At 36.1% G+C, this 14,324-nt stretch overlaps 2 pseudogenes; both read right to left on the bottom strand.

Moving 5' to 3' along the window:
• The window catches only part of LOC103207055, a 6,645-nt pseudogene extending 1,037 nt beyond the window's left edge, over positions 1-5,608 (bottom strand).
• Positions 5,609-5,773: 165 nt separating this feature from the next.
• LOC103207054 overlaps positions 5,774-14,324 on the bottom strand; it is a 16,545-nt pseudogene continuing 7,994 nt past the window's right edge.

The raw sequence follows: 14,324 nt of genomic DNA, 5'->3' as shown, positions 1-14,324 counted from the left end.
ACTTGATCTCTTTCTCTCTTTCTCTATGTTGCCCCATCTTCCTTCTGAGGAGTGGCTGGTGGGTTTGAACCACCAGCCTTCTGGTTAGCAGTCAAGTGCCTTAGGCACTATGCTACCAGAGTATAGTAGAGGAATTTCGAGGAAGTCAGTAAGGTTAGATTGAAGAGTAGAAGTGATGAGATTAGACACTGTAAAGCATTTTTGACTTCAGAGTAAAATGGACAGTCTTTAGAATGTTTTTCGTAGATGAATAATATAATCTTACTCATATTTTATTTTACTTAAAAAAAAATTATTGTGATTTGGGTGAAAGTTTACAGAGCAAATTAATTTTCCATACAGCGGTTCATACACATTTTGTTTCATGACATTGACTGTAATTCCTCACAATATAAAAACTCTCTTCCCACTTCCTCCCTGTAGTTACCTCTTCTTTGTTTCCTTTCCTCCCATGTACTCCTGCCCCTGCCCTAGTTGTCTCCCTGTGAAAACACTGAGCTTAAATTCTCCCACAATTGATTGCTCCAAGGAGTGTATCTACCTGATATAAATGTTCACCCCATAAGCCTGTCTATTGTTTGGCTGGAAGCCATAGGACTGAGTTCAGTTCCAGACCTGAAGGATAGCTAGAGGCCATAGTTTCAGGGGTCTCACCAGGTTCTATCAGACCAGCACACCTGGTCTTTTTTTTTTTTTTTTTTTTATGATTTTTAAGTTTTGTTCCACATTATTCTCCCACTCTATCTAGGATCTCCTGCACTGAACCCCCTCCAAGTGGTTTATAGTGGTAGCCAGGAACCATCTACTTTTTCTAGTCTCATGGTCATATAGGCAGTGGATCATAACTACCAGTCCCTTGGATTAACTGTTTCCATGCCTCTTTGGCTTTCTTCACTCTTCTTTGTTCTGGACTAGGAGAGACCCATGGTTGCATCTACATAGCTGCTTGCAAGCTTTAAGACCCCAGTCACTACTCACCAAAGTAAGATGTAAAACAATGTTTTTGTGTAGTATGTTATGGGAATTCAGCCTGATGTCGCCTGTGACCACAGTGCTAAGTCCACAAATATGACTGCTATTCCCTCAGGGTAGCTGGCTGTGGCCAAGTAGCTGCCATGAACTTGCCCCTTGTCAGCTCTACTATACACCCAGAAATTCTTAAAGCACATGTAGAAACATTGTCTGCTAACCCTATACATGGCTATGGGCACACTCCCTCCAGCTTAGACATACCTGATTGTTCAGCCTGTCCACCCATCTATCTGGTTAGCAGTCAGATGTCTTAGGCACTATGCCACCAGAGCTCCCATCCACCCATCGACTTACTTATATTTTAAAAGGGTAACTCTAGGTTTCTACTGAGGCTAAATTGCAGAAGGGCAGAGAAAAATGAGGTAGATTATTGAGTAATCCAAGGGAAACCTGATGGTTTCTTGGACAAAGATACCTAGATACGTTTATCTGGTTCTGGAAGATTCACTGAAAAGGCAGAGAACACATGCCCACTGAAAACCATTTGGAATACAATTGCTATGTACTTTGGTTGGTGCTTTGATGAAGACAGCAGTGTAGTATTGTATCTCAAAAGATTGTAAGACTTTGTTTTAATGAACTTAATTATTAATGTAGTTAATTGTGCATTTACTATGCCATTACATCAGTTGAAGCACTTCCTGATGAAGATCAAAGATTACTATCTTCAACATGGGTTACACATCAACATAAAACAAATATCCTCACAATTGGACAAATAAACAACATTATGATAAGTAGAGAAAAGATTGAAGTTGTCAAAGATTTTGTTTTACTTGGGTCCACAATCAAAACCAATGGAAGGATCAGTCAAGAAATCAGAAATCATACTGCACTGGGTAAATCTGCTGCAAAAGACTTCTTTAAAGTGTTGAAGTGCAAAGATGTCACTTTGAAGACTAAGGCGTGCCTAAACCAAGCCATATTTTTCTCAATCACCTCATATGCATGTGAAAACTGGACAATGAGTAAGGAAGACAGAAGAAGAGTTAATGCCTTTGAATTGTGGTGTTGGCAAAAAGTACTGAAAATACCATAGACTGCCAGAAGAACAACAAATATGTGCTGGAAAAAGTGCACCCAGAATACTTCTTAGAAATGGAAATGACCAGACTTTGTCTCACTTACTTTGGTCATGTTGTTAGAAGGGAACAATCCTTACAGAAGGATATCATTCTTGTAAATTGGAGAGTCAACGATAAAGGGGAAGACCCTCAAGAAATGGAATGGCACAGTGGCTGCAACAATGGGCTCAAGAATCGCAAGTATTGTGAGGATGGTGCAGGACTGGGCAATATTTTACTCTGTTGTATATAGGGTTGCTATGAGTTGGGTTGACTCAACAGCACTTAACAACAACAACAACATTGCATTCTCAAAACTCTCATAATTTATTTAAGGACCTTTAGTTGTTTAGCAGTTAAGGAATTTGACTGCTAACCAGGTCAGTGGTTCAAACCTATCATCACCCACTTCATAGAAGAGAGATGAGGCATTATGCTTCTGTAAAGATTTACAGCCTTGGAAACCAATGAGTCAGAATCGACTTGATGACAATTAGTTTTTTTTTTTTTTTTCATTTATTTATTTATATTTTCACATATTTTATAAAATGGGGAAGTCAGATATTATTAATATATTTTTGTAAATAGAGAAATTGATAATATCTATAATTATATACCTTGCCCAATATCAAATATCCTCTAGAATTTCAAGTGACAAGCAACATTGAAAATGCACCTACTTTATAGTGCAGTGTTTTTCTGGTGGTGCAGTGGTTAAACCATTTGGCTGCTAACCAAAAGGTCAGTGGTTCAAACCTACCTTTGGTTCTGCAGGAGAAGAATAAGACAGTCTGCTTCTGTAAATATGTATTGCCTTGAAACCTGTAGGGGACAGTTTTACTCTGTTCTGTAGACTCACTATCAGTTGGAATCAACTCAATGGCAGCAAGCTTGGTTTTGGTTTGGTTTTTCTGTTTAGCTATTAGTTGTTTTGAGCAAAATTATGGATCTGTGGCCATTTTCTTTGTACTCATTTCTTTTTGAAACCACAAATTCTATCTTCAATGATATGATTATTCTTGTGCAGAACAATCTTGGTTAGTGATCCTTTTATCATCTTTTGTGTGTGTATGTCTTCCTTCTTGTTTCCTTCTGTGCTTTAGAACACTTGGGTTTTCCTGCTCAAACTCTTTCCTTAGGAAATTACCTTTGCTTAGGAAATTACTGCAATATGCTTTCTGGAAGGAGAAGACACATTTTTCTCACTTCCTAAGGATCTTAAAAATATATATATAGTTCTTCCAAATAAACACTTATTTTAACAGTTCAGTTTTTGTTGTTTGCCTTTGTTTCTGTTTTTAAATTTCCCAAGGTGATCCTAATCACAGAACTCTATCATCTGGGAGTGTTGGCTTTCAGAACTGGTGGTCTTCTTACCTCATGGCAGTACAGTGAGAAAAATGAGTCTTGCTCCTTCAAGAAATTATGGTGCAGTGGCTAGTGGTTTGGGAGCTCTGGTGGCATAGTGCCTAATGCATTTGATGCTAATCAGAAGGCTGGCAGTTCAAACTCACCAGCCACTCCTTGGAGGGAAGACTGGGCAATCTACTTCTGTAGAGATACTGCCTTGGAAACACAAGGAGAGGTTGCTATGAGTCAGAACTAACTCAACAGCAGTGACTTTTTTTTTTTTTTTTGTCCCCTTGGATAGGTAATTTCAGAGGAGCCCTGGTGGCATAGTGGCTAAGCACTTGGCTACTAACTGAAAGGTCAGTGGTTTGAGATCACCAACTGCTATATGGGAGAAAGATGTGGCAACATGTTCCTGTAAAGATTACAGACTTGGAGACCCCATGGAGCAGTATTTCTCTGTCCTACAGGGTCACTATGAGTTGGGATTGACTCGACAATAATGAGTTTGATTTGGATTGGTTTTATGCAATTTCAGTATTCACTAGGGTACAAATATTTCTGGATTGAATAATTGACTTGTAAATAATTGCATAATACCTCATGTTTGCTGTGTTCACAGCATTTAATAACATATTGAAACACCTTGCTTATTTTTTCCTTTCTTAAATAGACTGTAGAAATCTTAAGAGCAGAGGTTAATTTTATTTATGGCTATTATGTCCTTTACTGTCTATCGCCTGGCTTAGTATATTTTAATTTTTCAAAAGTATTATTTTATTAATACTCTTGGTTGAGTGAATGACTGTACATTTCCATATCTTGTTCTATTTGGTTCCTTTGAGTCATCTATAATATCTGTTGGTAGGCTATACAGTCTTTTTGCTTATCCATGACTAGTGCCTCTCTGTAGTATACACAGACTAGATAGTTGTATTCTCTTTCTTATACTGTGGTAAATATATGGTAAAAAAAATTGCCATTTCTGTAATTGTTTTTTATATGCAGTTCAGTAACATTAATTATGTTCATCATGCTGTTCAATTATTATCATTAATCATCTGTATAGGTTTTTATAGTAACCTCAGTAAAACAGTTCACTAGAGTATATGCTTTATAATGATTCTTACTAGATAGTAAGAAAATTAATCTAAGAATTGTCCCTATGGTGGAATTAAATTGGGTTAGTCTTACGACAACTATCTGTGGTAGTTTAGTTTGTGTGTCAACTTGGCTGGGCCTGGTTGAGTGGCTAGGCAGCTGGATAGATTATTCCCCATGACGAGACTGGTAATCAACTCCATGGTGGAATCTATTGTGAGAAGCTGAGTAGCTGCTTTAGGGATGTGATCTGCTTCCTGTATATAAGGAGAAGCCTTGGGGAACGGTCTCTGGCTTATGGCATGGTTGAACCCTGCATGTAGCTATGTCGTTGTTCATCAGCCTCTCATGCTACTGACCTTGGGATTTTTAATAGACTTGCATTAAGGGCCTGCCATGTGGTTTGGTAACATCGAGATTGTGCCTCTTTACCTGTCCACCTTGGGCTTGTCAGCCTCAGCAGCCAGCAGCTGAGTGAAGAAAAGCTTCTAGCTTCAGTGGTCTGGGAGCAGGAGGCAGAGCTGAAGCACAAGGTTGAGGGGCTTTCACCCAGCCCCTAGAGCCTGGTGCATTGAACTTGGACTTAAAGCCTCCAAACTGTAAGAGAATAAATTCCTGTTTCTTCAAGCCTTCTACGTTTATGGTATATTCTTGTCAGAGCAGCACTAGGCAACCAGGACACTATCCAATAGTGTTCCTCCCCACCCCTTGGTCAGGCATTTAATAGTCTTATTTCAGATGAAAGCAGTAAATGGAAAATAATAAACAGGAGGAAAAAAAATAGTCACCTAGCTAGCTATCTCCCCAACCCCCAAGAACAGGATGGTTACTGTCAGGGCCCCTCCACCATCACCAGCCTCTAAACCTAGTCGTCTAAGCTCAGCCTTGCAGCTGGGTGGGGGGAAATATGAGGGGTGAGAAAGACAAGAGGAATGAGTAAAACACTTTGTAAAAGGTGTAGGGCAAGGGACCTCTTTACCCTGGCCTAGGGGTAAAGCCAGCAAACCCCTCCACACACACAGGAACAGAGAAGTGGATACCGTTGACCTATACCCACACATTTCACAGCTTTTTTCCAGGTCCCATGTTGGCAGACACAGACAGGTGGCTGTGTGGGGCCTCTTCACTCACAGTGCAGCCCAGGGGAGGCAGCAGCCTGGGAGGGAGGACCCCCTCCAGAGCTTCCCATTTCTGGGATTGTGAGAGAGAGGTGAGCTGGCTTGATGCTACTTGACTAGCTCCACCACGAGGACCTTGCACTTGCACTTGGCAACCTTGTCCAAAGATAGCACAGCCTTGTCTGGGGGCAGGTAGAGGGGACACCGAGAGGGGAGGCCCCAGGAGGCATGATGGCCCTGCGCTCCATCACACTGCCTTACCTCATGAGGTGGCTGCGGAAGGGCTGTTGGTGGGAGAAGGACTGGAAGCAGCCTAGGCTAGCCTGGTGCCTCTCCACCAAGTCCCAGACAGCAGGACTGCTTGGGCTGCTCTTCGGAGACAGCTGCTAGGCCTCGGGTGGGGATGAGACACACTGGCAGTGAACTTCAACTTCAGTTTCACGTGTTAGCTCAGCTCAAAAAGCCCCATCCTTAGAGCTTGGAAGGTCACACTGAAGGTGAGTGCATTGTCCTTCTAGGAAAAGCTGTGGTTGTTGAGGCCTTGTGGCAGAGGATGGAGTCCAGGGCTGCCTGCATAGCACTGTTCCTCCCCACACAGTTGTTTCCCAGCCTGTGCATGCACCTGGATCCACAGGAGCCTGTGGACTAGTGTAAAACAATCTGGAGAATTTCATTTGGAGTCTTAATATTTCTGAAACTTTTGTTTTGCTTCAGGGAGAAAATGAAATTATTTGTTAAAAATGGTTGCTAAATATCATATATGAATATGTCCTTGCTATTTCTGGGTAGAAAAACTTCATTAAGCAGATACTAGATTCATTCTAATTATTTATAATGCAACATTAACTATATAAAATAAATCATTGTTACAGTAGTAAAAAATGAACAGTTATATAAAGAAAGTAGTTTTTAAAACAGATTCTGGAACTCAAAATTCAGGCAGAATTGATGTACCAGTGAAAATACAAGGTTTAGGGTTACTTAGAGGATTTTAGAACACAGTGAGATTTTCTCTTAGAAGGCGAAAAAAAAAAAAAAAAATAAATGATAATACACAAGTATTCCCAGCCTCTTGCCTTGTAGGATATGCCACAAAATTAGAAATAACTGGAAATTCAAGTAATAAGAACTCTGAAATTGATTGCAAATAATTTCAAACATATATGAGTGTTACACTAGCATTGGGATTTGTAAGATCAATAAATTTCCTTCTAATTATCTCATGTATTTTCTGGTATCTCTAAACAAAATACATTTTGAGACTACTGACTTTGAAATATTATAATCATTACTTTAAAAAAATTATCTTATTATAAAAGTATTGGTAAAATCAAATACAGCCATGTACTGCATAACATCCATTTGGGCTATGTCAGACTGAATGTACATCCATGGTCACAACTGCCATAAAGCCTATTATTATATTAAAAATTCAGGTGGATACCATGGTTAGTAACAATAAACTGACACTACTTTGCTATGCACATCAAACATTATTATTATTACTATTATTACTGCATTATTATGTTAAAGATTTTTTAGTGTATCTGTGTTTCTTTAATTTTTTTTTTATATAGAAATTTACACTACATACTAAGAGAAACATTTGACATTAGATATGAACTCTACCCAACTCTTTTGACTCATGTACAAATTCAATTTAAAGACAAGTTTAGAAATAGAATGCATTTATAATTCAGGCACTGCCTGTATACAATATAGTGTTTATACAAATCACATAATGTATTTCAGACAGAAAGTGTCATGGATGTTAAGTGACACATGACTCTAGTCATTATTCTGATGTGTAAATATGGGTAATATGGCTGTAAAATGTTATGTGACTTTCTTTTCCATTCTTATTTCTAGTAGTAAATAGTTACATTATAATAGGTCAATGGAAAAAAATAAGTATACTAAATTCAAGCATATTTTAAATAGCTGTATTTATGATGTGAAAATTCAGAATATAAATATTTGTGTTTTGACTTCAGTTTAAGTACATTACATCTGTAGCAATATATGTTAAGAATTTTAAAATGCTGGTCAATTAAAAAGGAGCTCTGGTGGCAGTTCCACAGTACCTAAAACATTTGACTGCTAACTATAAGGTTGATGGTTCAAATCCACCAGGTGCTCCATGGAAGGAAGATGGGGGCAATCTACTTCAGCAAAGATTTACTGCTTCAGAAACCCAGTGGGGGTCACTATGAGTCGGAATTGATTTGACAGTGAGGTTGGTTTTTGGTTTAGGTCAATTAAATAAAAACAGTAAATGCTGAGCAAACCTTCTTTCAAATATATGACTTTAGGTTAAATTTACTTTTTGACATTTACTTTGAAAAGGAACGAGAAGTAACTGATGGACTGTAAAGCTAATGCAGTATGTTAAACATTTCCCTAAGAGCATTTTGATTAGGAAGAACAAGAGATTTTATTTCTAACTCTTACAGCCTAAAGCTTGCTGCAAATGTGTAGGCGGTATTCATTTAAGAGAAACTAATAAAATCAAATGTTGACTTAGTGGGAAGCCGAACACATTGTGAGAATTGTATAGATTGCAATTTATAAGATAAAGTAGGACAGACTTTTAAAATTTGCCCTGTAACCCAAAATAATTCATAGACACTATTCAATAACATCTTTATTAATGATCAAACAGAAGAGATAAATAGCACGTGAAATTTGAGAATTACTACACTTCAGGGGAGGAAAAAAAAAAAGGAAAGGTAGAGAACTGTATCAGAAAATCTAAAAGATACAAGAAATTTTAAGCAAAGGATAAATTAAGTTTTATATACAATATGTAGAATGAAAAAAACATAATAAAACGTAAATTTGTCAGTTTCAAGTCAATGTGAAAACAAATCCTTATAACTTCAGAGATATAAAATTTATTCAATAGCACAGAAGAAATGACTAATTTGAACAAGGCTGATTTCTTTTTCCTTTTATATTTAAGATAAATCTCTTTTCTCACTTTATAGGTTTATCTGTTTTTTCTCCCTCTGTCTTATTGCCACATATATGCACTCCTATGTCAATTCTTCTTTATGAATTAAATTTAATTTATATACATATATTTCTCTTCCCTTTTGTCCTTTATCTTGGATAAATAAACTAATCTTGCTTTTCTTCATCCCCCCACACAACTTTGGATCTGTTCCCAGAAAGAAAAAATTGTGTAACTAGACTTTGAAAGTCTAGAAAAGAATAAAATAGAAATCCCATTATTCTCCTGCAAAAATCAAGCAGAATCTAGATGAGTGCATACCGTGTAATAGTTGTTCATTAAGTGTAGATTATAGGCTATTTCAAACTAGCTTATGGAGGATTTCTAACTGGAGTCTCTGAAAGTACCCGTATGTACGTTTCATGAGATTTTAAAGCCCAAAAGGATCCCTGGGTGGTGGAAAAGGTTAAGTGCTAAACTACTAAATAAAAAGTTGGCAGTTTGTATCTACCCTGAGGTATGTAGGAAGGCAGGCCTGACTATCTACTTTTACAAGGTTAGAGCCTTGAAAACACTAAGGAGCAGTTCTACTTTGCACATCTGGGGTTGCCAAGAGTTCAAACTGTCTTGGTAGCTCTAGCAACAACAAAAACCCCAAATATTCGGTTTAAATGTTAGACTAAGACATTTTAAATCATATCTACCTATTTGTCCATATAAATACATATAAATTCACACACATATATTGTTGTGTGTCATTGAGTCAGTTCTCACTCCTAGAGACCCTATTGGACAGGGTAGGACCATAGGGTTCCTTAGGCTGTAATTTTCATGGGAGCTGATCTCCAGGTTTTTTCTTCCATGGAACTACACTATATTTAAAATCTAATAATAACAATAGCAAAAATTGTGATTAAAGTTTAAAGGGTCTGCTTCTAAATAAGATAGTTTGCAACTGATAAGCCTTCCAATCAAAATTAGAAAACGAAGAAAAAATTGATATATCAATTGTTTGAAGGTATAACAGAGCTGTATTAGCAATGAGATTTGGAGGGGCTAAGTCTCTAGAGATGAAAGAACTTCAGAGAGGTAAATTGACATCTACAACCAATTTATTTCTGGAGGACTTTGCTAATGCTGAAGATAAACAAGTGTCTGAGAAATGGGTTGTTGAATTGGCCAAGAACTATTGGAAGGTGAGAGATCTTTTGGTAGAAACCGGTTCAAGCACACACACAAATTTTTCTTTGGAAAATTTGCCAATCTTGGGTTTTACAGAGCAGGAACTTAAAACTCTAGTTTGAGTTCTAAAAAATCAGACAGACTCTTCTCAATTCAGTGAGAAAATTTTAGATAGTGTAAAGGGCCATGGTCGACACCAGACTCAGTTTAAAAGTTTTGGATGATCAAGTGCAAAATTAGACGTAGAAGGAACTTTCCTGGGTCTTCAATCCAGCAGGGACTAAGTACCGTTGGGTAAGTGATGGGTTCAAACACAATGCATTGTTTGAGATAAGGCAATCTGTTTCCACTCTACTTAGCAGAAGGGAGGCTAAATAACACCTCAATGAAGTTAACGTAATTCGGTGACTTTTTAAAATGTAACATCTGTCATTTAAAACAACATTACTAGTCTTTTCAAAAAGTGGACCCATATGACCAAAATGAATAGAAAAACACAGTAAAATCAATTAGCTAATGAAGACTTTAAAATAGTTTCAATAAATATGTTAAAAGAGATAAAAGGTAGAAAATTTCACCAGTATGTCGGCCTCTATGAAAAACAATCTTAAAAGAATTATTGTCCATGAAAGGGTCAACTATTCTATTCATGTAGAGGTAAGGGAAGGGGAAGAAAAACAGAAAATTAATCTTTGTGATTAATGTCTGCTTTAATCATAGCTATTAGCTTGTTATATATCTGCAGTTTCCCAGCAAAAGGCTGGGAAGTAATTGGGCCTTCAACACTTATGAGCCAATTCTACTCTGTCACATGGAATCTCTGTGAGTTGGATTTGACTTGAGGGCACCTAACAACATATTATAAGGTAATGAAAAATATGTGAATAAAAACAAAACCACAGAAACTAACATGTGAGACTCTCACAGAATTAATGTTGAGAACAATAAGCAAGACATAAGGAGTACATGCTTTATGATTTCATTTAAACCCAAACCAAACTAACTGCCATGGGTAGATTCCAACTTACAGTGATCTCTATTGGATATAAATCTTTAAAGAAGTAGACTTCCCCATTTTCCTTCCATGGAGCAGCTGGGGGGTTTGAACTACTGACCTTTTGTTTAGCAGACAAATGCCTAACAATTATACCACCAGAGCTCCTTTGATTTCATTTACATAAAGCTAAAATAAAATCAAAATTGATCTAAGGTGTTTGAATTCAGGATGGGGTATGATTATTGGAATGATACAAAAGGCACAAGTTGATGATATTAGTAATGTTCTATTTCTTGATTTAGGTATTGATTACACAACTGTGTTAATTTTGTTGAATTGCATTGAGCAGTACACCTAAAATTTGTATTCTTCTTTTGTTATACTTCAATAAAGGGTTTACTTTAAAAATAAAAATAATACATTTTATTTTAAAAAACTCCAAAATTTTAACACACACAAGAGAATTCATACTACTCCCAAAATAGTGATTTTAAATAGTCATATTGTTCTATTACACAGTTTACATTGATGAAGATGATGCTTCATAATTTCCAATTTTTATAAAGGTTTTGAATTCCTTTGTACAAATCATTTAGAAGTCAGAATTATTATGATGATTTAATCTTATTCTCTAATATTTGATATATTAAAATAAGAATAAATAGCAAGAAATGTTATATGAAATCCCTGGAACTGGTTATAACAAAATGCAATCATCTAAGACAAGCAGGAAGTAGAAATATTGTTTAAAACACTGTTATTGAGAATGGCTTTGATTTCCAAAGAGCATTGGGATATGTCTAAATCTAAAACAAAAGCATCTCAGGTTATTTTGATGGCATTCCCAAGGAAAAGAGAAAAATGAACTAAGGGATCTTGTTCATGTGGTCCATGCAAAACACTTGCTATGACCATCCTGATGATGAAATATGTAACATAGTAAGATACTGTATTTACAGTAGCTGGTTTACTCAGAAATGGCCACAGAGGAATCATAAAAATAATAATTTAAGGAGCTTTCTCATAAATTAAATCAATATGCCAATTTTTAGCCAAACACAAACCCACAATACACAGAAAAAAGCCTCAATATTTAATGTTCTTCTCTGTGGAAACGTACTTTCAAAGGAGAACAGATAGAGCTATAACAATTGAGAAATCACATGTTTTCTGGAGCACAGAGAAGTGTGGACTTCTGATAGTTTTATTAAAGTTTTGATTGCTGCACTCAAAATTTGATAACACATGTTAAGTTGCAAAATAGCTTACCTTCAGTTTGCTGTTGTTCCGGGAGTATCCTTCACTTATGTAACTTATTTATTTTTCTATTTGTTCAACTTGGATGAGAAAATTGAATTTTCCCCAAAAAATATATGTTCAGTTTCAGATTATGTTCTATCTGGTTGTTGTTAGAATTATCCTCTTTGATATTAAATGAGGTCACAGTTTGATGTACATTTTTTTTTTTTTTAAACTGTCCAGTGATGATCAAGCATCTGAATCTTCCCGGCAGGAATACTTCATTAATCTGCAGGGTTTTTTGTTTTATTTTCCTTTGATTTTGGTAAGATTAGGGTCCTGAGGCCAGCACTCTGCATTTAACCCTTCCTTGTAAGAATCAGCTTTTGCCTGAGCCTGGCCTATATTTTATGTTGTTGACCAAGGTTTGGGTGGGAAACAGCTAGGTTTGTGCTTTTCCTTACAACCTAAATATTTGAATATTTTTGATCTATGGAAACAAAAGGAATCTCCTTTTGTTCACACTTGGCCTGTGTTTCCAACACTCAGATTCCTATTATTAAGGGTTGTCAGTGGTACTTGGACATGTTGTCCACTGCGTATTTTCTGTGAAGCTGCTGTGATTTTCTCAACAAGAGGGGTTCTTTGGTGGCTCTGTGTGTTTTCCCTCAGCTTGCTGGGATGTGTCTTTTGTGCTGATTCCTTGTACTGGCACCCTTCCCAGATTTCAGTACCTAAAGAAAGGTTTCCCCCTATTGATATGCTAACTTGATTGGGTTTAGAGTCAGGGTAAATTGTTTAATTGCCTAGATAGATGGATAGAAGCGGTGTTAAATGGCTAAGTATTTAGGATCATCATCCAAAATTATTTTAGGTAAATCATTGACTTTGAACCAGAGTATCAAGTTCAAGTCCTGATTCAGTCACTGCCTAACTGTATGACCTTGGAAAAGTCATATAAACACATTGAGCTTTAGTTTCTTCATTTGAAGATAGGAAAACAATAGTGTATACTTCTTAGTTTGTAATGTAGATTAAGTTGATTAATATGTTAAACTATAAGATTGTCTGGCATGTATTAAACACATATATGACCATTAGCTGCTATTGCAAATATTCTAAAACTAAGATACTTCAGAATTTCAAGGATTATCATTTAATTTTATTGATAATTTCTGTGGTATAATCTGTTTTTGCTTTCAATAAGAAGCATACGATGCAGGTAAAATAGACAAATACATTTGATTTCAGTAGCTAACAGTTCAGTTCAAATATCATTCATCCACTAAGCACTTGCATATCACAGGAGTTACAAAAAAGTAAAGTTGAATCCTGGTCTTTAAGGACTTCACAATATGTTCATTCTAGTAAAAATAGCAGAGAAAAAAAGAAATAGCAGAGGCAGAGGAGGGGAGTGTCGGAAAAAGAAGAGGAGGAGAAGCAAGGAGTGGAGTGGGGTGGGGAGGTGCAAGGTGAAAGCCTCAAGGAAAGAGAAGAGAAAGAATGAATGAGGGTGCTAGAAAGTGAGACATGTAGTTAGATAAGAATTATGGCTCTGAATAGGTGACTCCATTTAATTAAATTTATTTGCTTATTTATTTATTTCTAGTTCCATCATTCATTCATTATTTTATGCATTTAAATGGCATTAATTAAATTTCAGGTATAATTAATTACTGCTTGCACCATCCAGCTATCTCATCCAACTGAAAGTCCAAGGTTTAAGCCTACTATGGCAGAAAGACTAGGTGATCTGCTCCTGTAAAGGTTACTGCCTAGGTTAAACCCTAGGGGGCAGTTCCACTCTGTCATAAGGGGCCACTATGAGTTGGAAGGGCAGTGGCTTTGGTGTTGGTGGGTTTAAGATATTATTAATAATAATAGTAAAATATTATTAAAATAATATTATTAAAATAATAGTAAAATATACACACACTGTCTTCCTTTAAGTATAGTACTTTTATTCTTTTCCATAAATCAAAAATATACGAATTAAAAAAAAAAAAGATTCTATAGGTCCTGAAAATGTCAATAACATGCATTTTCCAAACAATTCCATTTCTAAAAATAATATCTATTGAATATATGTTATTTATATGCTACTTCAAAATATATATTTGCAGTAATTTTTATATTCTTAGTGTAATCATAGTTAGACTAAAAAAATTAAACAACAAATATAAACAATAAAAAAAGATAGCAATCAATACACAGCTATGTATGTGAGAAGAAATTCTAATATGTGACCACACTCTTAACTGAGTTTTTCTTTTTTTTTTTTTTTTTTA

This window comes from Orycteropus afer, unplaced genomic scaffold (assembly GCF_000298275.1).
Source record: "Orycteropus afer afer isolate SDZICR_OR568_19922 unplaced genomic scaffold, OryAfe1.0 scaffold00348, whole genome shotgun sequence".
In the NCBI taxonomy this organism is placed as follows: domain Eukaryota; kingdom Metazoa; phylum Chordata; class Mammalia; order Tubulidentata; family Orycteropodidae; genus Orycteropus; species Orycteropus afer.
This window is presented reverse-complemented; position numbering and strand designations above follow the sequence as displayed.